Here is a 26,145-nt window from a genome sequence, read left to right as displayed (position 1 = left end):
GATAACTTTTCAGGAAGCACTGCACCACCAGGTTTAAGGTGTGAGCCAGGCAAGGAATGTGTTTCAGTTGGGAAAGGGAGATGGCAGCCATGAAATTCCTTCCGTTATCACTCACTACCTTGCCTGCCTCAAGATCTACAGTGCCCAGCCACGACTGCGTTTCTTGCTGCAAGAACTCGGACAGAACTTCCGCGGTGTGTCTATTGTCGCCCAAACACTTCATAGCCAATACAGCCTGCTGACGTATGCCAGTAGCTGCCCCATAATGGGAGACCTGGTGTGCAACAGTGGCAGGTGCGGATGGAGTGTTTGTGCGACTGCGGTCTGTGGACGAGCTCTTGCTTCTGCAGGAGGACGAGGAGGAGGAGGAGGAGGAGGAGGGGGTGCGAACGGCTACAGACAACTGTTTACTAGACCGTGGGCTAGGCAGAACTGTCCCAAACTTGCTGTCCCCTGTGGACCCTGAATCCACCACATTTACCCAGTGTGCCGTGATGGACACGTAACGTCCCTGGCCATGCCTACTGGTCCATGCATCTGTTGTCAGGTGCACCTTTGTGCTCACAGATTGCCTGAGTGCATGGACGATGCGCTCTTTAACATGCTGGTGGAGGGCTGGGATGGCTTTTCTGGAAAAAAAGTGTCGACTGGGTAGCTCGTAGCGTGGTACAGCGTAGTCCATCAGGTCTTTGAAAGCTTCGCTTTCAACTAACCGGTAGGGCATCATCTCTAACGAGATTAGTCTAGCTATGTGGGCGTTCAAACCCTGTGTACGCGGATGCGAGGCTAAGTATTTCCTTTTTCTAACCATAGTCTCATGTAGGGTGAGCTGGACTGGAGAGCTGGAGATCGTGGAACTAGCGGGGGTGCCGGTGGACATGGCAGACTGAGAGACGGTGGGAGATGGTATTGTTGCCGCCGGTGCCCTAGATGCAGTGTTTCCTACTACGAAACTGGTGATTCCCTGACCCTGACTGCTTTGGCCTGGCAAAGATACCTGCACAGATACAGCAGGTGGTGCGCTAAATGGTGGTCCTACACTGCCGGAAGGGATGTTGCGTTGATGACTAGCTTCATTGGCCGAGGGTGCAACAACCTTAAGGGACGTTTGGTAGTTAGTCCAAGCTTTCAAATGCATGGTGGTTAAATGTCTATGCATGCAACTAGTATTGAGACTTTTCAGATTCTGACCTCTGCTTAAGGAAGTAGAACATTTTTGACAGATGACTTTGCGCTGATCAATTGGATGTTGTTTAAAAAAATGCCAGACTGCACTCTTTCTAGCATCGGATACCTTTTCAGGCATTGCAGACTGAGCTTTAACCGGATGGCCACGCTGTCCTCCACCAGGTTTTGGCTTTGCCACGCGTTTTGGGCAAGATACGGGCCCGGCAGATGGAACCTGTGGCGATGTTGATGCCTGCTGCGGCCCCTCCTCCTCCTCTGCTTCAGAACTGCTGCCGCCTGCACCCTGTTCCCCCAATGGCTGCCAATCGGGGTCAAGAACTGGGTCATCTAATAACTCTTCTTGTACCTCCTGCGCAACTTCGTCTGTGTCACCGTGTCGTTCGGTGGTATAGCGTTCGTGATGAGGCAACATAGTCTCATCAGGGTCTGATTCTTGATCAGCACCCTGCGAGGGCAATGTTGTGGTCTGAGTCAAAGGACCAGCATAGTAGTCTGGCTGTGGCTGTGCGTCAGTGCACTCCATGTCAGATTCAATTTGTAATGGGCATGGACTGTTAACTGCTTCACTTTCTAAGCCAGGGACGGTATGTGTAAAGAGCTCCATGGAGTAACCCGTTGTGTCGCCTGCTGCATTCTTCTCTGTTGTTGTTTTTGCTGAAGAGGACAAGGAAGCGACTTGTCCCTGACCGTGAATATCCACTAACGACGCGCTGCTTTGACATTTACCAGTTTCACGAGAGGAGGCAAAAGAGCTAGAGGCTGAGTCAGCAAGATAAGCCAAAACTTGCTCTTGCTGCTCCGGCTTTAAAAGCGGTTTTCCTAATCCCAGAAAAGGGAGCGTTCGAGGCCTTGTGTAGCCGGACGACGAACCTGGCTCCACAGCTCCAGACTTAGGTGCAATATTTTTTCCCCCACGACCACCTGATGCTCCACCACTACCACTACCCTCATTACCAGCTGACAATGAACGCCCCCGGCCACGACCTCTTCCACTAGACTTCCTCATTGTTTTAAAAACGTAACCAAACTAACGTTATTTGTTGCAGTCACACAACTTACACGGTGAGCTATAACTTCAGTATGATTTAGCTACCCCTTTACAGGTTGGTGAGACCACAGCGAAAATCAGGCCCAATGTTACACACTCTTTTTTTGGTGGCTGCAAATTAGAGAGATGCCCCACACGCAGGACTGTCACTGAAGCACAAATGTTAATATTAATGTCACACTATTATTTTTTTTTTATTTTTATTTTTTTCAGGAACACTTTAGAAACCCCCCAAAAAAAAAAAAAAAGATTTTTGCAGGGAGAATTTAGAAAACAAATGTAACAAACTATATGCTTTCTATGGGCCACTGAGTGAGAGATGACGCACACAGGAATCAGGAGTGGCACACAAGCCCAGAGGCCAATATTTTTCTACCAATGATTGATGGAGTTATTTTCTCTGGTAGATTTTGGAACCCAAATCAAGGAAAAAAAATGTAGGCTTTCTATGGACCACAATTGGAGAGAGAGAGAGAGAGAGAGAGAGATGGCACACCCAGGAGTCAAGACTGGCACACAAGCAGAAAGGCCAATATTAATCTCCCACTGTTTTTTTTTTTTTTTTTTTTTCAGGGAGACTTTAGAAAAAAAAATAATAAAAAAAATATGATTTTATCAGGAAGAATTTAGAAACCAAATAAAATAAAATGATTTTTTCAGGGAGAATTTATAAAACAAATAAAAACAAAAATAGGCGTTCTATGGCCCACTGACTGAGAGATGACGCACACAGGAGTCAGGAGTGGCACACAAACCCAGAGGCCAATATTTTTCTACCAATGATTGATGTAGTTATTTTCTCTGGTAGATTTTAGAACCCAAATCAAGGAAAAAAAATATAGGCTTTCTATGGACCACAATTGGAGAGAGAGAGAGAGAGAGAGAGAGAGAGAGAGAGAGAGAGAGAGATGGCACACCCAGGAGTCAAGACTGGCACACAAGCAGAAAGGCCAATATTAATCTCCCACTGTTTTTTTTGGTTGTTTTTTTTTTTTTTTTTTCAGGGAGACTTTAGAAAAAAAAATAATAAAAAAAATATGATTTTATCAGGAAGAATTTAGAAACCAAATAAAATAAAATGATTTTTTCAGGGAGAATTTATAAAACAAATAAAACCAAAAATAGGCGTTCTATGGCCCACTGACTGAGAGATGACGCACCCAGGAGTCAAGACTGGCACACAAGCAGAAAGGCCAATATTAATCTCCCACTGTTTTTTTTTTTTTTTTTCAGGGAGACTTTAGAAAAAAAAATAATAAAAAAAATGTGATTTTATCAGGAAGAATTTAGAAACCAAATAAAATAAAATGATTTTTTCAGGGAGAATTTAGAAAACAAATAAAACCAAAAATAGGCGTTCTATGGCCCACTGACTGAGAGATGACGCACCCAGGAGTCAAGACTGGCACACAAGCAGAAAGGCCAATATTAATCTCCCACTGTTTTTTTTTTTTTTTTTCAGGGAGACTTTAGAAAAAAAAATAATAAAAAAAATGTGATTTTATCAGGAAGAATTTAGAAACCAAATAAAATAAAATGATTTTTTCAGGGAGAATTTAGAAAACAAATAAAACCAAAAATAGGCGTTCTATGGCCCACTGACTGAGAGATGACGCACCCAGGAGTCAAGACTGGCACACAAGCAGAAAGGCCAATATTAATCTCCCACTGTTTTTTTTTTTTTTTTTCAGGGAGACTTTAGAAAAAAAAATAATAAAAAAAATGTGATTTTATCAGGAAGAATTTAGAAACCAAATAAAATAAAATGATTTTTTCAGGGAGAATTTATAAAACAAATAAAACCAAAAATAGGCGTTCTATGGCCCACTGACTGAGAGATGACGCACCCAGGAGTCAAGACTGGCACACAAGCAGAAAGGCCAATATTAATCTCCCACTGTTTTTTTTTTTTTTTTTTTCAGGGAGACTTTAGAAAAAAAAATAATAAAAAAAATGTGATTTTATCAGGAAGAATTTAGAAACCAAATAAAATAAAATGATTTTTTCAGGGAGAATTTAGAAAACAAATAAAACCAAAAATAGGCGTTCTATGGCCCACTGACTGAGAGATGACGCACCCAGGAGTCAAGACTGGCACACAAGCAGAAAGGCCAATATTAATCTCCCACTGTTTTTTTTTTTTTTTTTCAGGGAGACTTTAGAAAAAAAAATAATAAAAAAAATATGATTTTATCAGGAAGAATTTAGAAACCAAATAAAATAAAATGATTTTTTCAGGGAGAATTTATAAAACAAATAAAAACAAAAATAGGCGTTCTATGGCCCACTGACTGAGAGATGACGCACACAGGAGTCAGGAGTGGCACACAAACCCAGAGGCCAATATTTTTCTACCAATTATTGATGTAGTTATTTTCTCTGGTAGATTTTAGAACCCAAATCAAGGAAAAAAAATATAGGCTTTCTATGGACCACAATTGGAGAGAGAGAGAGAGAGAGAGAGAGAGAGAGAGAGATGGCACACCCAGGAGTCAAGACTGGCACACAAGCAGAAAGGCCAATATTAATCTCCCACTGTTTTTTTTTTTTTTTTTCAGGGAGACTTTAGAAAAAAAAATAATAAAAAAAAAAAGATTTTATCAGGAAGAATTTAGAAACCAAATAAAATAAAATGATTTTTTCAGGGAGAATTTATAAAACAAATAAAACCAAAAATAGGCGTTCTATGGCCCACTGACTGAGAGAGAGAGAGAGAGAGATGGAACGCTTAGTACTGGCACACAAGCCCAAAGGGCAATATTAATCTCCCTTTTTTTTTCCAGGGAGAATTTCTAAAACCCAAAAAAAAAATAAAATAGGCTTTCTATGGCCCACTATTTGTGAGAGAGATGGGACGCTCAGGACTGGCACAGATGGCACGCTCAGGACTGGCACAGAAGCCCAGAGGCCAATATTAATCTCCCTTTTTTTCTGGGAGAATTTATAAAACCAAAAAAATATTTAAATAGGCTTTCTATGGCCCACTATTTGTGAGAGAGATGGCACGCTCAGGACTGGCACAGATGGCACGCTCACAACTGGCACACAAGCCCAGAGGCCAATATTAATCTCCCTTTTTTCAGGGAAAATTTATAAAACAAACAAAAAAAATAAATAGGCTTTCTATGGCCCACTATTTGTGAGAGAGATGGCACGCTCAGGGCTGGCACAGATGGCACGCTCAGGACTGGCACACAAGCCCAGAGGCCAATATTAATCTCCCTTTTTTTCAGGGAGAATTTATAAAACCCCCAAAAAAAATAAAATAGGCTTTCTATGGCCCACTATTTGTGAGAGAGATGGGACGCTCAGGACTGGCACAGATGGCACGCTCAGGACTGGCACAGAAGCCCAGAGGCCAATATTAATCTCCCTTTTTTTCTGGGAGAATTTATAAAACCAAAAAAAAATTTAAATAGGCTTTCTATGGCCCACTATTTGTGAGAGAGATGGCACGCTCAGGACTGGCACAGATGGCACGCTCACAACTGGCACACAAGCCCAGAGGCCAATATTAATCTCCCTTTTTTCAGGGAAAATTTATAAAACAAAAAAAAAAATTAAATAGGCTTTCTATGGCCCACTATTTGTGAGAGAGATGGCACGCTCAGGGCTGGCACAGATGGCACGCTCAGGACTGGCACACAAGCCCAGAGGCCAATATTAATCTCCCTTTTTTTCAGGGAGAATTTATAAAACCAAAAAAAAAAATAAATAGGCTTTCTATGGCCCACTATTTGTGAGAGAGATGGCACGCTCAGGGCTGGCACAGATGGCACGCTCAGGACTGGCACACAAGCCCAGAGGCCAATATTAATCTCCCTTTTTTTCAGGGAGAATTTATAAAACCCCAAAAAAAATAAAATAGGCTTTCTATGGCCCACTATTTGTGAGAGAGATGGCACACTCAGGACTGGCACACAAGCCCAAAGGCCAATATTAATCTCCCACTGTATTTTTATCAGGGAGAATTTATACACCCCACAAAAAAAAATACAGAAAAATGAAAAGGCTTTCTATGGCCCACTATGTGAGAGAGATGGCACACACAGGGATGGCACTCTAGCAGAAATGCCAAATTGCCAATCTTAATCTCCCACCAAAAAAAAAAAAAAAAAAAAAAACAGGGAATGTCCTACAATTACTATCTCCCTGCCTGCAGTAATCTCAGCCAGGTATGGCAGGCAGCTACTATCTCCCTGCCTGCAGTAATCTCAGCCAGGTATGGCAGGCAGCAATAAGGAGTGGACTGATGCACAAATGAAATAAAAAGTGTGGACAAACAAAAAAGATAGCTGTGCAGAAAGGAAGGAACAAGAGGATTTGTGCTTTGAAAAAAGCAGTTGGTTTGCACAGCGGCGTACACACAGCAATGCAGCTATCAGGGAGCCTTCTAGGGCAGCCCAATGAGCTACAGCGCTGAGGGGAAAAAAAAAAAAAAAACTTCCACTGTCCCTGCACACCGAGGGTGGTGTTGGACAGTGCAAATCGCTGCAGCACAAGCGGTTTTGTGGTTAATGGACCCTGCCTAACGCTATCCCTGCTTCTGACAAAGCGGCAGCAACCTCTCCCTAAGCTCAGATCAGCAGCAGTAAGATGGCGGTCGGCGGGAACGCCTCTTTATAGCCCCTGTGACGTCGCAGACAGCAAGCCAATCACTGCAATGCCCTTCTCTAAGATGGTGGGGACCAGGACCTATGTCATCACGCTGCCCACACTCTGCGTTTACCTTCATTGGCTGAGAAATGGCGCTTTTCGCGTCATTGAAACGCGACTTTGGCGCGAAAGTCGCGTACCGCATGGCCGACCCCGCACAGGGGTCGGATCGGGTTTCATGAAACCCCGACTTAGCCAAAAGTCGGCGACTTTTGAAAATGTTCGACCCGTTTCGCTCAACCCTACTCCAAGGTATTCCCCAGGTTGCCTTTCCTGAGCTTCGATCTTCCGGCTCTCGTTTAGTAGTTGTTGGAAACTACGCTGCATTAGGCCTACAAATTGGGTATGGGGTGTAGAGAGATGGTGTGTTCCACTCCAATGTGTTTTCCAGGTTGCCTTTCCTGAGCTTCGATCTTCCGGCTCTCGTTTAGTAGTTCTTGGAAACTACACTGCATTAGGCCTACAAATTGGGTATGGGGTGTAGAGAGATGGTGTGTTCCACTCCAAGGTGTTCTACAGGTTGCCTTTCCTGAACTTCTATCTTCAGGCTCTCATTAAATTGTGGTTAAACGGAACAACTGCATTTGGCGTACTAGTTGGTTTGGGGCCTACTATCGGTGTCTGCCACTCCTTGCTGTTCTCCTGGTTTCCTGTCCTGAAATTCCGTTTTCAGGCGCTCGTTAAGTAGTTGTTAATGTTAGACTGCATTTTGCCTACTAGTTGGGTTGGGGCCTACTATCGGTGTCTGCCACTCCTTGCTGTTCTCCTCCACTGAACAAAGCTGTGCTGCCTGTTTACTACGGTTGCCAATTTTGAACTGCATTTCGACTACTTACTGATTTGGGCCTACTCTCTGTGTCAGCCTCTCATTCCAGTTGTCCTCCACTGCAATGCCCCCTGGTTATTCCTGTGTTACCAATTTTGAACTGCATTTAGCCAACTTTATTCTTTGGGCCTATATCTGTGTTTCCTCCTCATCCTGCCCATTGCCCAGCCAGTGATAGATGAGTCTGCTGGTACATTGACCCATAACGCAACATTCCCCGTGCACGCTACACAACAACATTGTGACCCTGCTGAAAGTCAGGTTGCTCTTCCCGCATACCATACCACCTTACACAGGGACAAAGAGGAAGGTGCAGATGAAAGTGCAGGTTCCTTCATCAGGTGGGGGGAGGAATACTAGTTGGCGACGTCACTGGCACAGGGCCTCTCATAGTACGCAAAAGTGTTGCTGCCGGTGGGAGGCGCCCCCGCCGTGCAAACACACCGCTGTACTTTGAGGGGCCCTGTGCCAGTGCCAATGCCAACGAGTGGGCCCCCCCTGCTTGCTCAGGTTCACAGCACTTGCAAAGTTGAAATACTTACCTCTCCCTGCTCCACTGCCGTGACGTGGTCCAGATTTCCTGGGCCCACTAATTACTTGAACCAGCCCTACCCACCACAACTTTAGCCAAATGACCCCCAATTTCAAATGCCTTCCTATTATTATAAGGTAAATTACGCTTGACAAGCTTCATTAAGAAGAATGGATGGTTTTGACATTAAAATGGGCACTCTAGGTGTTTTCCTGGCCCCCACTCACTGCCGACTATGCTGCCCCATTGACTTGCATTGGGTTTCGTGTTTCGGTCGATCCCGACTTTACGTCATAATCGGCCGATTTCACTCGACCCGACTTTTGAGATAGTCGGGTTTCGCGAAACCCGGCTCGACTCTAAAAAGGTCAAGGTCGCTCAACTCTAGTCATTATGTGTTTACTAGATGGTGGCCTGATTCTAACGCATCAGGTATTCTAGAATATGTATGTAGTTTATTTATGAAGATTTTAGAATAATATATTGAATACACAGGATTCGGCCGGCCGTGACCAATTAGCGAAGCGTGGTTCAAATCCCGCGCCAATACCGGATTGCGCCTGTTGCTGATTGTTCGCGGCCGGCCACATAGTATATAGCACAGCCACGTAGTATATAACAGCCCACGTAGTAAATAGCACAGTCACATAGTATATAGCACTGCCACATAGTATATAGCACAGCCACGTAGTATATAACACAGCCCACATAGCATATAACACAGCCACGTAGTATATAACAGCCCACGTAGTAAATAGCACAGCCACGTAGTATATAGCACAGCCACATAGTATATAGCACAGCCATGTAGTATATAACACAGCTCACGGAGTTTATAGCACAGCCACGTAGTATATAGCACAGCCCACGGAGTGTATAACACAGCCCACATAGCATATAACACAGCCACGTAGTTTATAACAGCCCACGTAGCATATAACACAGCTCACGTAGTATATAAAAGCCCACGCACGCAGTTTATAACACAGGCCACGTAGTGTATAACACAGGCCACATAGTGTATAACACAGGCCACGTAGTGTATAACACAGCCCACGAAGTGTTAAAGCACAGCCACGTAGTAGATTGCACAGCCCACGCAGTATATTGCACAGCCCACGCAGTATATTGCACAACCCACGTAGTACATTGCACAGCCCACGTAGTACATTGCACAGCCCATGTAGAATATAGCACAGCCCACGCAGTACATTGCACAGCCCATGTAGTACATTGCACAGCCCACATAGTACATTGCACAGCCCATGTATTACATTGCACAGCCCACGTAGTATATTGCACAGCCCACGCAGTACATTGCACAGCCCACACAGTACATTGCACAGCCCACGCAGTATATTGCACAGCCCACGCAATACATTGCACAGCCCGCGCAGTATATTGCACAACCCACGTAGTACATTGCACAGCCCACTAAGTACATTGCACAGCCCACGCAGTACATTGCACAGCCCACGCAGTATATTGCACAGCCCACGTAGTAGATTGCACTGCCCACGTAGTACATTGCACAGCCCACGTAGTATATTGCACAGCCCACGCAGTATATAGCAGAGCCCACACAGTATATATTAGTAAACCTATACAGAGAGCAAACAGCGTATATGCTCCGCCATACTAAATATAATAATACCCAAAAAGATAATGGACACCAGAGCTATAAAAGTAACAATTTTATTAAGAGACAAATTACTAAAATATTACACAAAAATATTAAAAATACAAGTACACAAAGAATGATGCAATAGAAAAGAGAAGGGTAAACCTAGTACCACGCACGGCCCACGCACTGCCCATGTAGTACATTGCACAGCCCACGCAGAATATTGCACAGCCCATGCAGTATATTGCACAGCCCACGTAGTATATTGCACAGCCCGCGTAGTATATAGCAATGTGGGCATAATATCCCTGTTAAAAAAAAAGAATTAAAATAAAAAATAGTTATATACTCACCTTCCGTCGGCCCCCGGATCCAAGCGAAGCGTTTACCGATGCTCCTCGCGCGCTCCGGTCTCAAGAGTGCATTGCGGTCTCGCGAGATGATGACGTGGCGGTCTCACGAGATGATGACATCACCATCTTGCGCAATCGCAATGCATGGAGCGGCCACCTTACCGATGCTCCTCGCGCGCTCCGGTCTCAAGAGTGCATTGCGGTCTCGCGAGATGATGACGTGGCGGTCTCACGAGATGATGACGTCACCATCTTGCGCGATCGCAATGCATGGAGCGGCCACCGGAGCATCGCAAGGTGCAGGAAAGGCCTGTGCTGGATCCGGAAGGTGAGTATATAATGATTTTTTAAATTATTTTTAACATTAAATCCCGCGCCAATGTCACTGATTGGTCGCGCCGGCTGGGCTCGAGCAATCAGCGAAGCGGGATTTAAATCCTACAGCAATGTCGCTGATTTGTCACGCCGGCTGGGCGCGAGCCATCCGCGAAGCGAGATTTAAATCCCGCTCCAATGTTGCTGATTGGTCACACCGACTGGGCGCGGCCAATCAGCAAAGCGTGAATTAAATACCGCGCCAATGTCGCTGATTAGTCGCGCCAGCTGGGCGCGAGCAATCAGCGAAGCGGGATTTAAATCCCGCGCCAATGGCGCTGATTGGTCGCGCCGGCTGGGCGTGAGCAATCAGAGAAGCGGGATTTAAATCCCGCTCCAATGTCGCTGATTGGTCGCGCCCAGCTTGCGCAAGCAATCAACGAAGCGGGATTTAAATCCCACTCCAATATCACTGATTAGTCGCGCGGGATTTAAATCCCGCTTCGCTGATTGGTCGTGTCCAACTGGTGTGACCAATCAGCGAAGCGGGATTTAGATCCCGCATGACCAATAAGCAAAGCGGGATTTAAATGCCGCGCCAATGTCTGGGGGGGTAGTATAGAGGGGGCACTGACTGCAGGGGAGTAGGGAGCGGCCGGACTGTGCCCGTCGCTCCCAAGAGTGCATTGCGGTATCGCGAGATGTTGACTTGCGGTCTTGCGAGGCCGCTACATCATCATCTCGCGAGACCGCAATGCATGGACCGGTTACTGGAGCGTCGCGAGGAGCGGGAAAGGCCTGGGCTGGATCCGAAAGGTGAGTATATAATGATTTTTTTTTTTTTTTTTTTAACATTAGATCTTTTTACTATTGATGCTGCACAGGCAGCATCAATAGTAAAAAGTTGGTCACACAAGGGTTAATAGCAGCATTAACGAAGTGTGTTACACCGTGGCATAACGCGGTCCGATAACGCTGCCATTAATCCTGTGTGAGCGCTGACTGGAGGGGATTATGGGGCGGGGACTGACTGCGGGGAGGAAGGAACGGCCATTTTTCCGCCGGACTGTGCCCGTTGCTAATTGGTCATGGCTGTTTTGCCGTGACCAATCAGCGACTTGGGATTTCCATTACAGACAGACAGAAAGACAGACAGAAAGACAGACAGAAAGACGGAAGTGACCCTTAGACAATTATATAGTAGATTTTATTCTAAGATCTATTTATGACATTTGTACTTTGTTCATGAGACAACCCCTTTAAATTTATTTTCATATGAAAAAGTTCATGGTTATAGTTTATGATAAGGAAAAACTTCCTCAATTGTAGACATTTTTTTAATAAATATCAAGGCTGACCCTCAACTTTGTCCAAGTTTTTAATTTTTGCCCTCTGTGTATTTGAGTTTGACATCCCTGGACAGGTTCAAGGGCAGTTAATGATGGCTGCTGATTGGGACCTTAGTGTCCAGTTGTGGTGAAAAAATTAGTTGTGTAAAGACCCTTATGGAGTCCCTAGAAAAACAGTGACTAAGAGAATATAACTATGTGGTTGGGGGTCACTCTGCCTCTCTTTATATGGGACTTCAAGAACGAGATCCCCAGCAGACCAGAGGGGACCCTGATGGACATGAAAGCGGACAAAAAGGTATGCTGTAGAAGTGACGTTGTGTTTATGTGACGGTGGGCCTGGGTGTGACAAAGCAGCCATTGAGAGCCACGACTACAGCCCTGGTCCCTGTTACACTTGGTGTTGTACGGCAGGGTCATCTACTGGAGCACGGGCACGGATCCCAATGTGGCGTGGAGTGGAGTCGCATGGGACACGTGCCACTGAAAAGTAGAGGCCGTTTAAAAGATATTACTCCTTTGCAAAAGTTGTGCCTGTTGCACTAAATCCATGAAACTGTTCTGTGTCCCTGTGGGCAAAGGAGCCCTGGAGCACAGGAGTCGGGTGCAGTGGGGCCGGTACGGGCCACGGTTATAAGTTGAATGTTGATTTTCCCTATGGGGCAGCAGCTATTTTTCTTCTTGCCTACATATGAGTTGTGCTTGTCACAACTCCACCAAGTGAGCATAACCAGCACTTACCTAATATCTCTCCATAAGGTAACCAGCACTTACCTACTATCCCTCCATAGGGTAACACACTCTCCTACTCTCCCTCCATAAGGTAACAGCACTCTCCTCCTCTCCCTCCATAGGGTAACCAGCACTCTCCTCCTATCCCTTCATAGGGTAACCAGGACTTTCCTACTCTCCCTCCATAAGGTAACCAGCACTCTCCTACTCTCCATCCATAGGGTAATTAGCACTCTCCTACTCTCCCTCCATATGGTAACCAGCACACTCCTACTTTCCCTCCATAAGGTAACAGCACTCTCCTCCTCTCCCTCCATAGGGTAACCAGCACTCTCGTACTCTCCCTCCATATGGTAGCCAGCACTCTCTACTCCCCTCCATAGGGTAACCAGCACTCTCCTACTCTCCATCCATAGGGTAACCAGAACTCTTCTACTCTCCCTCCATAGGGTAACCAGCACTCTTCTACTCTTCCTCCATAGGGGATCCTATGATAGGCTCTATGTTAATACCAATGATGGTGGAGCACTTTATCATTAAGACCACTATTTGACTGCCCTGTCCCCTGATGATTCCCCCCCGGGATGAAACACGTAGGGAGGTGGTCCTTAACAGGAATGGTCTATGGAGTCATGTACTGATCAGTTAGATTTCTGACTAACATAACAGGAGGGTGCATTTTCCATGTGGTATCTTCATCATTTGGTGAGATTGTTCCATGTACCCTCATTCTTGCCAGCATATTACGGGTGATCATCAGTGGTACTGATTTGTTTCACATAAAGGAAATGAGACAGGAGTCCGAATCGTTATCATCCCCAACATCATCTGTTGGGCCCTATACACACTAGATGATTGACTTAACTCGTTGATATCGGCTGTGTTAGTCTAATATGTATGGGGGTCCTATTTCTTTAATACGACACCATGGGGAGGTATGCTGAGTGCTTAAATCTCATCTATATATAGTAAGAAATTGTATTCTGTGTTACCCCGAGGGGAAATAAACACTGCTTCTTTTCTATTCATGCTTGGTACATTGCTTGGGAAACAAGTAAAAATGCAGCACATGAGACCGAAGGAGATTCCTAAAGCAGCCCTATGGGTATAACACTAGATAAAAGCAAATATCTAGTAGTGATCAGACTTATCAGTCCTCAGATGCACCCTACACATAAACAAGTTCCTATAAAGCCCCCTGAATTGCGTACTGTTAAGCACTTTGACTTATTATTTGTTGTGTTGTGAACCCAAAGAACAATCAACCTCCAGCAAGAATACAACAGGTTAACAGACTGTAAGAAAAAAATACAAGCCAGAAAAATTCTAAGATAAAGTTGCCAAAACAAACAAGAGCCTCTGGATATAAATGCCTGCAATATTTCTACAGTGTACACAGCACTTGGGCACACAGAGTCAGGCAACCGGCCAGGGGTTGTTTGACTCTTACGAGGCACGTGGGCAGCCACTTGGGGTATCTATCTGACACGTGTGGCCAGAGCACACATTGTTCCTGTAATAACTTGCGTTCAATATAAACTTCTAAAACATCTTTGGGTAAAGTTTACAAAAAAGTTACAAAGTAGAGTGCAAATAATACAGCAATAAACAATATATATTTATTATATTATTACTGCATGCAGAGCCTCATGTTGTGGTTGAGATGCCAACCACAACACCACCACAGTGCCTCCGTGTACAGTGTCAACCACACAATTACTTGGTCGAGGGATCGAGTCCTCTCCTCCTTGCACACAGCGCTGGCTGCACAATGCAGTGACATCCACGAGTTATAAACTTGCATTTGTTTGCACTTTGTGGGTTTTTGATTAATGACGTATCATACATCAGGTACAATGATCTTATAAGCTTATTACTCTTCCTTTTTGCAATATGTGATTGCAACACCCCAGGTAACCGGTTGTTGCAGTGATGTTGCCTTCTTTTCTGGAATGGTGCTGTCACACTTGGAGGCAAGGGAGATTCTATCTATCAGGTAAGGCACTCGCATTCAACATATCTGAATCTAAGCCAGGAGGGGGAGCTCAAGACCTGGATTCAGGGGAGCTCCCTTACACTTTATGTATCCTGGTCTGGAGGAGGAGCTAGTTAGTTGGTCCAGGGAGACCAACGGAACAGTAGGGGAGAGGAGGAGAGCAGTAGAACGTCTGAAGCAGACGTAGGGGCCGAGCATCCCCGAGGGAGCTGCTACCCCAGGAAAGAGAAGCAGAAGGAGAGTTGAATTGTGGAGGAGCTTAGAAGCACAGAGAAGCACAGAGGAGGAAGAGGCTCAGCAGGGGAACAGCAGAAGGACACCCTGGGAGCTAGAGCCAGAGGTTGTGTTGTTCTCCAGGATGCGCGACAGAACCAGAGGGCATAGTACTATATGTCAATTGCCTGTAACAAGTCTGAGGTAAAGCAGTGACCTTAAGAGATGGGTCATCTAAGAGATCCTATAAACAGGCTCAAACTGCCTATCGTACAGACATCTGTCTAAGGGCAGGAGAGAGGGGACCCTGTCAGCAAGCTTTAAGTCGCAGGGACCTCGTCATCTGGCGCAAGTAGGAAAGGCTTATGGACCTCACCAGGGAGACGGATCTCCTCTTGCCTCCAAGCCGGCTGGACTACAGCTACCCTACACCTGGTACCCTGGACTGAGGACTGTTACCATCAGTAAACCAGGTAAAGCAAACTTGTGTCCTTGTTCTTTGTGCATTCATCGGCTTACACCATCTTGCCATACACTTGGGAAGCCCTGGGGACCCCGCTTCACCTGTGGGAAGCGTCACCATCTTGCTGCATACCATCACCCCAGGGGACCACTTTAAGCAGCGTCGGTCCCAAATGTCACGAACATAGACATTACAAAACCCCTTAAAGATCTTTCCCTTTAATTGGATGCCCAGGGCCACGGACCGGGTCGCAGCCACCGTGACATCCCCTTTATGCCCGTACCTGGTACAGAGTACCCCGCTGCCCTGGTTAGGGCGCTCCAAACTTGGCGTCACAAAGAGGATGGACCAACCCATTGAAGTGGGTCATGTGCGCCTTAGAGACTGTGACCTGTTGTGCGACTATTGAACTGTAAATTGCACCAAAACTGCCGCCATTATAGCACCATGTGGCATGCAGGAGGAAATGGGCGCATTGTCGTGGGCGGCACCTGGAGGAATGGCGTGAAAACCATGGCTACCCCTCATCAGTATTACTATGTCTGATAGATATGCCCATCAACTAGAGAGGTCCGCCTCCTGATCTGGGATGGCGGGGAAAACAGAAAGAGCCACCCATGAAGACGGGCGTGGTACTGTAAAATTGTGGGAAGCAACGCCGAGGAGGCAGAACCGGAAATCAACATGGCAGAGGGAGGTGAGCAGACCCCGGAGCATGGGATGGAGCAAGAGGACTCTCCCAGCCGGGACCTGTAAAAACTGCACCCGTCACCAACGATGAACCCGGACCTCCTGCGGAGAGAAGTGGAGGAACTGACCCGACAACTTACGCGGTTGCAGCAATAAACCATGGCCGGGTGGAGAGAGGCCTTGATCGGAAGTATTGCCGGACAACCGCTAACTACCCTGACTGGTCCGGAGCCGAAGAGGAGTTCTGGTGCTCTGGAGGCAGAGGTAAGAGGCATGACCCTGACAACCCCAACAGCGAAAGGCCCCAGTAACTTTCCCAACTCACCTCCCCCGCTGTACTCACCTGACCAGGGTGATGAGGCCCTCGATGACCTGCCACCATACCTAGAGGATATCCCGGCCGGCAGCTCAACACCATCTTCTAGGCCCGATGACACCCTGCTAGGCCCCTTTCCAGTCACCAGCACCGACACCTGGACGGACATGCCGCCGACTACTGCAGGATGACATCATCCTGAGACAGATGACATCTCCACTTACCCTCGTAAGTGAATCCCAAGCTAGCTCCCAGAGCCCATGTTCTTTACAGGGGGACCCACAGAGGAGGCCCTCATCGCGCTCCATGGGGAGATCCCCATGATTACCTGGCAGGAGCACTACAGGCTCCAGGAGGAGAGAGAGCGACAGGAGTCCCTAGCTCATGCAACAGCATTTGAGGAAAAGAATCTTGCAGAAAAGGCCCAGATGTGACAGGCTCCACGGTCAGAGAAAGGACCTCTGCAGCTGGGGGCAGGGGTGGATTAAGGGTAACCAGGGCCCCGGGCTGTTCAGACACTGTGGCCCACCGGTCATGTGACGGGGTCATGTGACGGGGTCATGTGATGGGGTCATGTGATACGGTCGTGACGGGGTCATGCAACGGGGTCATCATATACTTGAACCAGATCATTCCAGAAAAATAGTTGCTGTGTGAAACTATAACTTGTCAAACATCCATTGATCTAGTCAATTTACCCTTCAGTTCAGTATATAGTACACAGTGTATACTATATACACCACTGGGCCCTGGGCTACCGCCCCGATTGACCCTATTATAATCCACCCCTGGCTGGGGGAAGTTGTAATCTTTAATAAACAACAAGGCTGGTGCTTTATAAAGGAAGCTGGCATGATAAACGAAATTTTCGTCAACCGCAGGGATGTGGAGTCACACTTAATTGAGGGACACCCTAATAGCGACCTGAATATTGGCGACCGTGTGACCTACACCCATCACATTGGAAAAACAGGATGGTATGCACTAGACTGCAAAAAGCGTGTACCACCCTTAGCCCCTGTAAAAGTCACAGCCCAGGCCAAGCCAAAGCCAAAATGTGACCAGTCCACACAGACTCCATTGGTTATCTTGCAGACCTTGGTGTGCAGTACCAGTGGAGTATTATGACCCACAGTTTTCCCATTCAGGAAGTAGCAGCCATCCTGAATAACCTTGGAAACAGAAATAGACAGTTCCTAAAGTTTGATTAATGACTGCAAATGTTTAACGTTTAAAGTTCCAGTTGAAGTGTTTTGTTGAACCCGATCAGGTACTTGATTTGAAAGTTCAGTTCTTTTGATTAAAGGACACCAGAATCATGGACACTGAATGATTATAAAAAACAAAAACTTTCTTGTATATAGTTGGCACCTCCTTAGGTGCTTCCTACTGGTTTTACATAGAACCTTTAAGAGAACTGTTCCAAAGTTGCCTTTAATTGTTGATTGTTTACATAAAAACCTGAAGTAAAGCAAAACGCGTTGGCATGGCAGAACACTGGGTCTGGATACGCCTTGTAGCCCGCCCAAACACTATGTTGGGAGTTGATAACGGGTCCCTCGCATCATTGCTGCTGTTCAAGAATGTGATTGATAAACTTGAATATTAACTTGAATCATACAATTGCACTACCTCAGTTTTGAGAACCGTTAGAATTCATTTTGATATGTTAGAGAATTAGATAGAGAAAGTTTGCACTTTTGAATACATTATATGTGAGTTAGTATACCTGAAAAGGTAGTTGATGGACACGTGAGGTGTAGTACTTTAGTTGAGAAGATAGTATACCCTTAGAGGGTAATTGCATTGCATAGTCTGTGATAGTATGTTTATATATATATTTGAAAGTTAATATATTGGTTATAAAATGTTTGCAACGTTCAATAGTAATTCTTCCCGAATAAGCCACAGTTAATATCAATTTGTTATACCTGTTATTAAGCATTCAAAAATGTTCCGCATGTCTTATTAATGCCTGTTTGTTTATGTTTTCTTTTTCCCAGTCTGGAAGTCCTGGAGTTAACGGGGGGGGGGGAGTGCAACACACTAAGCAACCGGTTGTTGCAGTGATGTTGCCTTCCTTTCGGGGAGGACAATGTCACGCTTGGAGTCAAGGGAGATTCTATTTATCAGGTAAGGCACTCGCATTCAACACATCTGAATCTAGGCCAGGAGGGGGAGTTCAAGACCTAGATTCAGGGGAGCTCCCTTACACTTTATGTATCCTTTTCTGGAGGAGGAGCTAGTTAGTTGTTCCAGGGAGACAAGGGAACAGTAGTGGAGAGGAGGAGAGCAGTAGGACGTCAGAAGCAGATGTGGGGGCCAATTAGCCATGAGGGAGCTGCTACCCCTGGAAAGAGAAGCAGAAGGAGAGTTGAATTGTGGAGGAGCTTACAGGGAAGAAGCGCAGAGGAGGAAGAGGCTCAGCAGGGGAACAGCAGAAGGATACCCTGGGAGCCAGAGTGCAGAACCGGGTACCGGGAGCCCGAGGTTGTGTTGTTCTCCAGGACGCGCGACAGAACTAGAGGGCATAGTACTATATGTCAATTGCCCTGAGGTGAAGCACTGACCTTAAGAGCTGGGTCATCTAAGAGATCCTATAAACAGGCTCAAACTGCCTATGGTACATACATCTGTCTAAGGACAGGAGAGAGGGGACCCTGTCAGCAAGCTTTAAGCCGCAGGGACCTCGCCATCTGGCGCAAGTAGGAAAGACTTACGGACCTCACATGGGAGAGGGATCTCCTATTGCCGTTAAGCTGGCTAGACTACAGCTACCCTACACCTGGAACCCTGGACTGAGGACTGCTACTATCAGTAAACCAGGTGAAAGACTTTGCAAACTCGTGTCCTTGTTCTTTGTGCATTCATCGGCTTACACCATCTTGCCATACACTTGGGAAGCCCTGGGGACCCCACTTCACCTGTGGGAAGCGTCACCATCTTGCTGCATACCATCACCCCAGAGGACCCCTTTAAGCAGCGTCAGTCCCAACTGACTGAACACCACAGGTAGCGTCATGAACATAGACATTACAAATCCCCTTAAAGACCTTTCCCTTTAATTGGACGCCCAGGGCCATGGACCGGGTCGCAGCCACCGTGACATCCCCTTTAAGACCGGACCCGGTACCGAGTACCCTGCTGCCCTGGTTGGGGCGCTCCATGATAATGAACACTATATTATTATTATTATTATTTATTGTTATAGCCCCATTTATTCCATGGCACTTTACATGTGAGGAGGGGTATATATAATAAAAACAAGTACAAAAATCTTAAACAATACAAGTCATAACTGGTACAGGAGGAGTGAGGAAGACCCTGCCCGCGAAGGCTCACAATCTACAAGGGATGGGTGAGAATACAGTAGGTGAGGATAGAGCTGGTCATGCAGTGGTTTGGTCGATCGGTGGTTACTGCAAGTTGTAGGCTTGTCGGAAGAGGTGGGTCTTCAGGTTCTTTTTGAAGGTTTCGATGGTAGGCGAGAGTCTGATGTGTTGTGGTAGAGGGTTCCAGAGTAGGGGTGATATGCAAGAGAAATCTTGTATACGATTGTGGGAAGAGGAGATAAGAGGGGAGTAGAGAAGGAGATCTTGTGAGGATCACAGGTTGCGTGTAGGTAAGTACCGGGAGACGAGGTCACAGATGTATGGAGGAGACAGGTTGTGGATGGCTTTGTACGTCATGGTTAGGGTTTTGTAGTGGAGTCTCAGGACAATGGGGAGCCAGTGAAGGGATTGACAGAGGGGAGAGGCCAGGGAATAGCGGGGGGACAGGTGGATTAGTCGGGCAGCAGAGTTTAGAATAGATTGGAGGGGTGCGAGAGTGTTAGAGGGGAGGCCACAGAGCAGGAGGTTGCAGTAGTCAAGGCGGGAGATGATGAGGGCATGGACTAGGGTTTTTGCAGATTCTTGCAGGTCAAGTGCACAGGTGGTGAGATGCGATCTTGAGAGTAGAGTGGAGAGTTGATCTTCTGTAATGGTGGAGAAGTTGGTTTTGGAGGTGGAGGGCTGGGAAGTTGGGAGGAAGGGCTCTTGGGGTTGTTGACCAAAACTGTCTCTGATGCTATCAATCTTCTGCTTGAAAAATGAGGCAAAGTCTTCAGCGGAGATAAGTGGGGAGGGAGGAGGTGCTGGGGGACGGAGGAGAGAATTGAAGGTGTTGAATAACTGTTTAGGGTTGTGAGACAGAGAGGATATGAGAGATGAGAAGTAGGTTTGTTTAGCTGTGGCGAGTGTGGTCTTGAAAGTAGTGAGGGACTGTTTGAATGCGATGAAGTGCTCATTGGAGTGGGATCATTTCCATCTGCGCTCAGCAGCCCTGGAAGCTCGCCTCAGTTCTTTGGTCAGGCTGGTGTGCCAGGGCTGTCTGTTGATTTTGCGAGCTTTGGTATGTGTAAGTGGGGCAGCAGATTCCAAAGCTACAGCTATTGTGGTGTTATATAGAGCGGCAGCGTCATCCGCATTGTGTATGGAACTTATGTCTGTGAGAGGGAGGAGGGATTCAGAGAATGAATGTAGGTCAAGATGTTTAAGATTTCTGCGAGGGTGCGAAAGTTTGGCCACAATTTATATAAAGCACTGAAGTTTTGCAGAAAAATCTAGTCCAAGCCACATCAGTACTAATATAATCTCAGGTGGATTAGGGACATCCCATTAAGGGCTCATACTCACTTGCGAGCAGCTTGGATGAGTGTCGCACAGCAATACCCGGCATTGCACCCAGCACTTAGGAGCGGAACGTGCGGCTGCATGTATTGCTAGCGGCCGCACGCTCCGATCTGAGTGCTAGGTGCAGTGCCGGTATTGCCGTGCGAGACTCATCCGAGTTGCTCGCAAGTGAGTATGAGCCCTAAAAGTCTGTATCTCTCTATGTGACTGCAGACTTGTGTGAATACTCACATCATGCTCACTGCACGCTATTAGAATTCTCCAGTCTCGGGAGCGACGAGCATGTTACACCAAGTATGTGATTTGCATACATGCAGTCACATGCAGACTAGACGTGCATGGCCTCATTGAATGCAAATGTATTGAGAGATGATGGACAAGTCTAGTTAGAATGTGGCCGGGAGTATGCAAATCACATATTTGTGGTCACATGCCAGCTAGACATGTGCAGCCTTGTTCAATGCAAGTGTATTGAGCGAGGCCATATAGTGTAGTCAGCACGTGACCACATGTATGCATATCGCATACTTGTGGTCTCATAATCGCCTGCTACAAACAAACTTGTAGCCTGAGGCTGAACAGCCTCTGTAAGAGAGTCACAGCAAAAACCATATGCCCCATGCAAAGAACATGTAAGTTTATCCAATGTTAATTTTATTATTGAAGAACATCCATACTAAAAAAGTTTACAGCCATAAAATACGTTTCCATAATCCAACTCCAGAGCAGTGTAATACATAGTGCAGTAAGGCTACGTTCACACTAGCGTTGCGCCGCCCTGCGTCGGCGACGCAACGCGCGACGCACGAAAAAACGCGCGCAAACGCGCGCAAAAACGCGCGTGTTTTGCGACGCGTGCGTCGTTTTTTGACCAAAATCGGACGCACAGAAAATGCAATTTGTTGCATTTTCTTGCGTCCGACGCTAGCGTCGGAAACGACGCAAGTGTCGAAAAACGCCACCCTAAAAACGCACGCGTCCCCTATGTCGCCGGCGCAACAGCGACGCACATTGGCGGAACGCCAATGTGAACGTAGCCTTAATAAGGAGCGAGGAGCCAGTTAGACAGTACCGTGCCAGCCACAGCACAACTCCTCCTCAAAGACCAAAGCCACACTGCTAAGAGTATACTATATTCTTCATCTTTATTCTTTTTCTTCTAGGAGGTAAGGTATCTACACTTATATATTTTTGAGGAGTCCTTTGAAGCTGATCCTACTCCAAAACACACCTGAAAAATTGCTCAAAAAACATTTGAAAGACTCTTCCTATTCATTTCAATTGTAAAACAACTTGTTGGTGATGTGTTCAGGATTGTGAGTGTTGAAAAACACCTGTCTTGAATAAATAGAAAGTTAGTGTTACTTCTTCGAAGTTTCTTCTGATGGAAAATGTTCAAATCTAGGCACTGTCCAATCAAAAAGGTTGCAGGAGAGGACCTCTTCAATAATGCTGCAAAAAGTAAAATACTCCCCTAAAAACAAAGGAGAATTTCCTGAAGATGTTTTTGCTAGAGAGCTCAGTTTATTACCACCACAAAAAAAAAACTCCTTATGTTCTTAAACATACTCTGGCCGTACACCGACATACAGAGATGACTATTTTCCTAGGCTATTCTGTAGACATTATTAATGGGAATAACCAAACATGCATCTGGAGAGATGGATAAGTGGTTACAATCTTCTGTAGCATCACCAATCCATCGTCTTGAAGACCAAGTAGTTGGTATGTGATAATATATCCAGCCTGATCAGGGCAGGACTGGGACAAAAAAGCAGCCCTGCCACACAAACCGCACCAGCCCACATACAATAGCACTCCCTCCACACTGATCAGTGGATTTTACTATACTTTGTCGTGCCCCTCAACACTCCACTCAAAGGCGTTATTTGAAAAGCCATGTGTGAATGGCGCCGCAGAGCGCATGATCGACCACAACTCTATTTACATGGCGCTCTAGAGCACTGGTTCTCGGGATCATGGGGGTCCCAGCAGTCAGACCCCAGCGACTGCAAAGTTCTCAGGATAGTGGATTACTTGGCATAACACATTTCAACAAATTTTCCAATATATATTTTTTTAATTTTCCCATAGGAATACTGAAAATAATAAACCAATATTAACCCTGCCAAAGACCAATGTCACCTCTCCAAAAACATGACATAGGGTATACGTGAGTTCCGTGACCTGGAAAAAATTACCCCAACCCCCTTAAACAGATCTCTTAACAATCTAAAGAATAAACTTCTAACGTACTCAAAACAGCAGACGGAGACATATGTTGGATTTAATTGGCCACAGCAGCCATTTTATTAAATAAAAGATAACAGAACTTTTATGACAACCCAGAATAGGAGGGGCGGTCCTCGAAGCCCCAAAGTTATAAAAAACTCAGTATCCCAAAAACTCCACAATGTTCAGCCCAGGATGAGTCTTACCCCCAGCCGTAAAGCACCAGCTCAGGGATAGATAACAACCAATCCTGGTCCACCGAACCCACCCCCATGCCAGGGGTCCATAAATCCACCTCACGCGGAATAACCGTACCACGCCTTGTTAAATTCTCTCATGGGGTGTCCAGGACCTCTCAAGATCCCCACCCCATTGAACCACGATTTACCATTTCCACCGACTTCGAGGACCTCCACCCCCGCCACGAACACGAATGGCCTGACACCTTAGCCATTCATGTCCCTCCACACCTTCAAGCTTAATTCAATGCCACTACGGATAGCCAAACACCACATATCATTACCCACCGCGTTCAGGTGCACGCCATCAGCTCTCCAGTAAGCTCCTTGACCCGATTCCAAGTCCACATGTCTCACGGCCAACGCGCCATTCCTCACCATAAACCGAGATATGGCCCTGTTTATTTTAATCCGGGCCCTGTTCACCCCCTCGTGTGATCTAGCACCTCTCCATCTTTTACGGGGAATGATGTCGGACCACACCAACAACACTTTTGGAAACATGACCCAGAACCTCAGGATATCGAATTTGATATCCTTAATCAGCTCCCTACAAGACCGTTTAGCCAAATCATTCCCCCCTAAATGTATCACCACGATCTCCGGCACTCTATCCAGTCTAACAAAACGATGAAATTCAGGTAACCATTCCTTCCACACCATCCCCCTTTTACCGATCCATCGTAAAGTCACTGTCTCTCGAGAAAGACCCAACTGACGACCGTCCGGACGAACCGCAGCACGCAACGCAGCCCATACAACATACGAATGCCCCATGATCCAGACGAGCATCGGATCAGGCCCTGCAACACAGAAAGAAAGGCAACAAACAATTAACTTAACACAGCTTCTAACTCACAATAGGTTTGGGCGAACATACGACTGGAATCTTGAAGATTCCCACCTCCCAATTCTCCGAACCACATCCTCACCAAGGCCCCACCTAGCGGCCTCAGTCGCTGCCCCGATCCTGAAGGAGTGACCACTATATTGTGTTGCAGGTAAGCCCGCTGCCGCCAAACATTTCCTAAAAACAGAAATAAACTGAAAACGGGACAAGAAAGACCCATTTTCGTGCACCAAGAATGGCTCGTCTAACACCCCGCCCTTTGCCATGTACTTCTTCACGGATGCCACCGGGCACACCGGGGATCCTTCAACATTGAACAACACCACTTTGCACCCTTTCCCATACACGTCCGTTTTGGAAGCCTTAATAAACACTACCACCTTATTCCCTTCGACATCCACGTTTTCTCTTAACAAAATACCTTTTTTACTAACGGACGGGCTAACCAACTCACCTAACCGAAATGCCCCAAAGAAGGCCAAAGAAAAGGCTGCACGGAACAGAACCACTTCCCATTCGGAAAAACACACCTCTTGCAACTTCCGCTCAATGGCTGAGAGCACCTCATAAGATACGGGTCGGCGACCGTCCGAAGCCTTCCAGCCTATCTTCCAACCCCGAACAACTTGCCGAACCAAGAAGGATTTCGTTATATCCTTACCCCCCCTCCATTTAAGGTTGAAGGCTAGCCCCGCTAGAAACTTGTTCAAACGTGTCACAGACCAACCTGCCTCCCAATGATGACCTAAGAACAACAACAAACCATACTCCTCCTCCATATCCTGGTCCATACTTGACATCCAGGATTCCCACAAGCTCCAAGCCTGATTATAATGAGACCAAGATGAATCCGCGAGCGATTTGGTAAATAACTCTGTTACGGCCCTCGCGGCAGGTTCCACAACTCCACTGGACAATCCCGGCCCGCGCTCTCCGCCTGTGGTGCCAAATCCCGGAAAAGCTGCCACTGAAATTGAGAAAGAGCAACAACTATTGGATCAGGCGCTGACAAGCTAACTTCAGATACAATCCATAAGTTAAACTTGAGACCCAGGAAAACCAAGTGCTGCAAGACCTTCACTACTGCAGGCGTAGCCGCTGACAACGAGTTTACCGCCGTCACCGTTCCAACATGCTCACAATGAAAAGAAATCTTCAAATTCCTCAATTTGTCACCCCACAGGGCCAACACAACTACCCTGGGGAACAAATGCAACAGTAGCCGGTTGTTTGTTAACCCCTCCTCCTTCCATTCTTCCGGCCAAGCCGCTGCTGACCAGCTACCATGAAAGAAAAGACCAAAGCCACTCATTTCAACGACATGCACCAAAATGCCCAAGGAGGTAGCATCTGCCACCGGCTGCCATTGTACTCGTCCAGAAAATCCGCCCACATCTTCAAATCGTCCCGAAACTCTTTCTTTATCCTGATGAAATGCAAAGGGTACTTTACCCCTACTGTTGCCAAGGATAGGCGGCGGCAGAACGCTCGACCCATCGGCATGATCCTACATGCAAAGTTCAGTTTCCCTAACAACGATTGCAAACTGCGCAAATTTATCTTCTTCAAACCAATCGTATTAACCACATCTTGGCGCAACGCGGTAACCTTGTCTGCAGGTAGCCTACATTCCATTGCTACCGTGTCGATTTCAATGCCTAGGAAGCTCAACACTGTCACCGGACCAACTGTTTTATCCTCCGCCAAAGGCACCCCGAAGTTTTTTGTCACACTCTCCATTGTATGCAACAAAATCGAACAATCTGCTGATTCCGCTGGCCCTATAAACAGAAAGTCATCCAGATAGTGCGAACATGAGCGTATCCCAGACACATCTTTCACCACCCATT

The sequence above is a fragment of the Ranitomeya imitator genome, chromosome 5 (assembly GCF_032444005.1).
Source record: "Ranitomeya imitator isolate aRanImi1 chromosome 5, aRanImi1.pri, whole genome shotgun sequence".
Lineage (NCBI taxonomy): Eukaryota > Metazoa > Chordata > Amphibia > Anura > Dendrobatidae > Ranitomeya > Ranitomeya imitator.
This window is presented reverse-complemented; position numbering follows the sequence as displayed.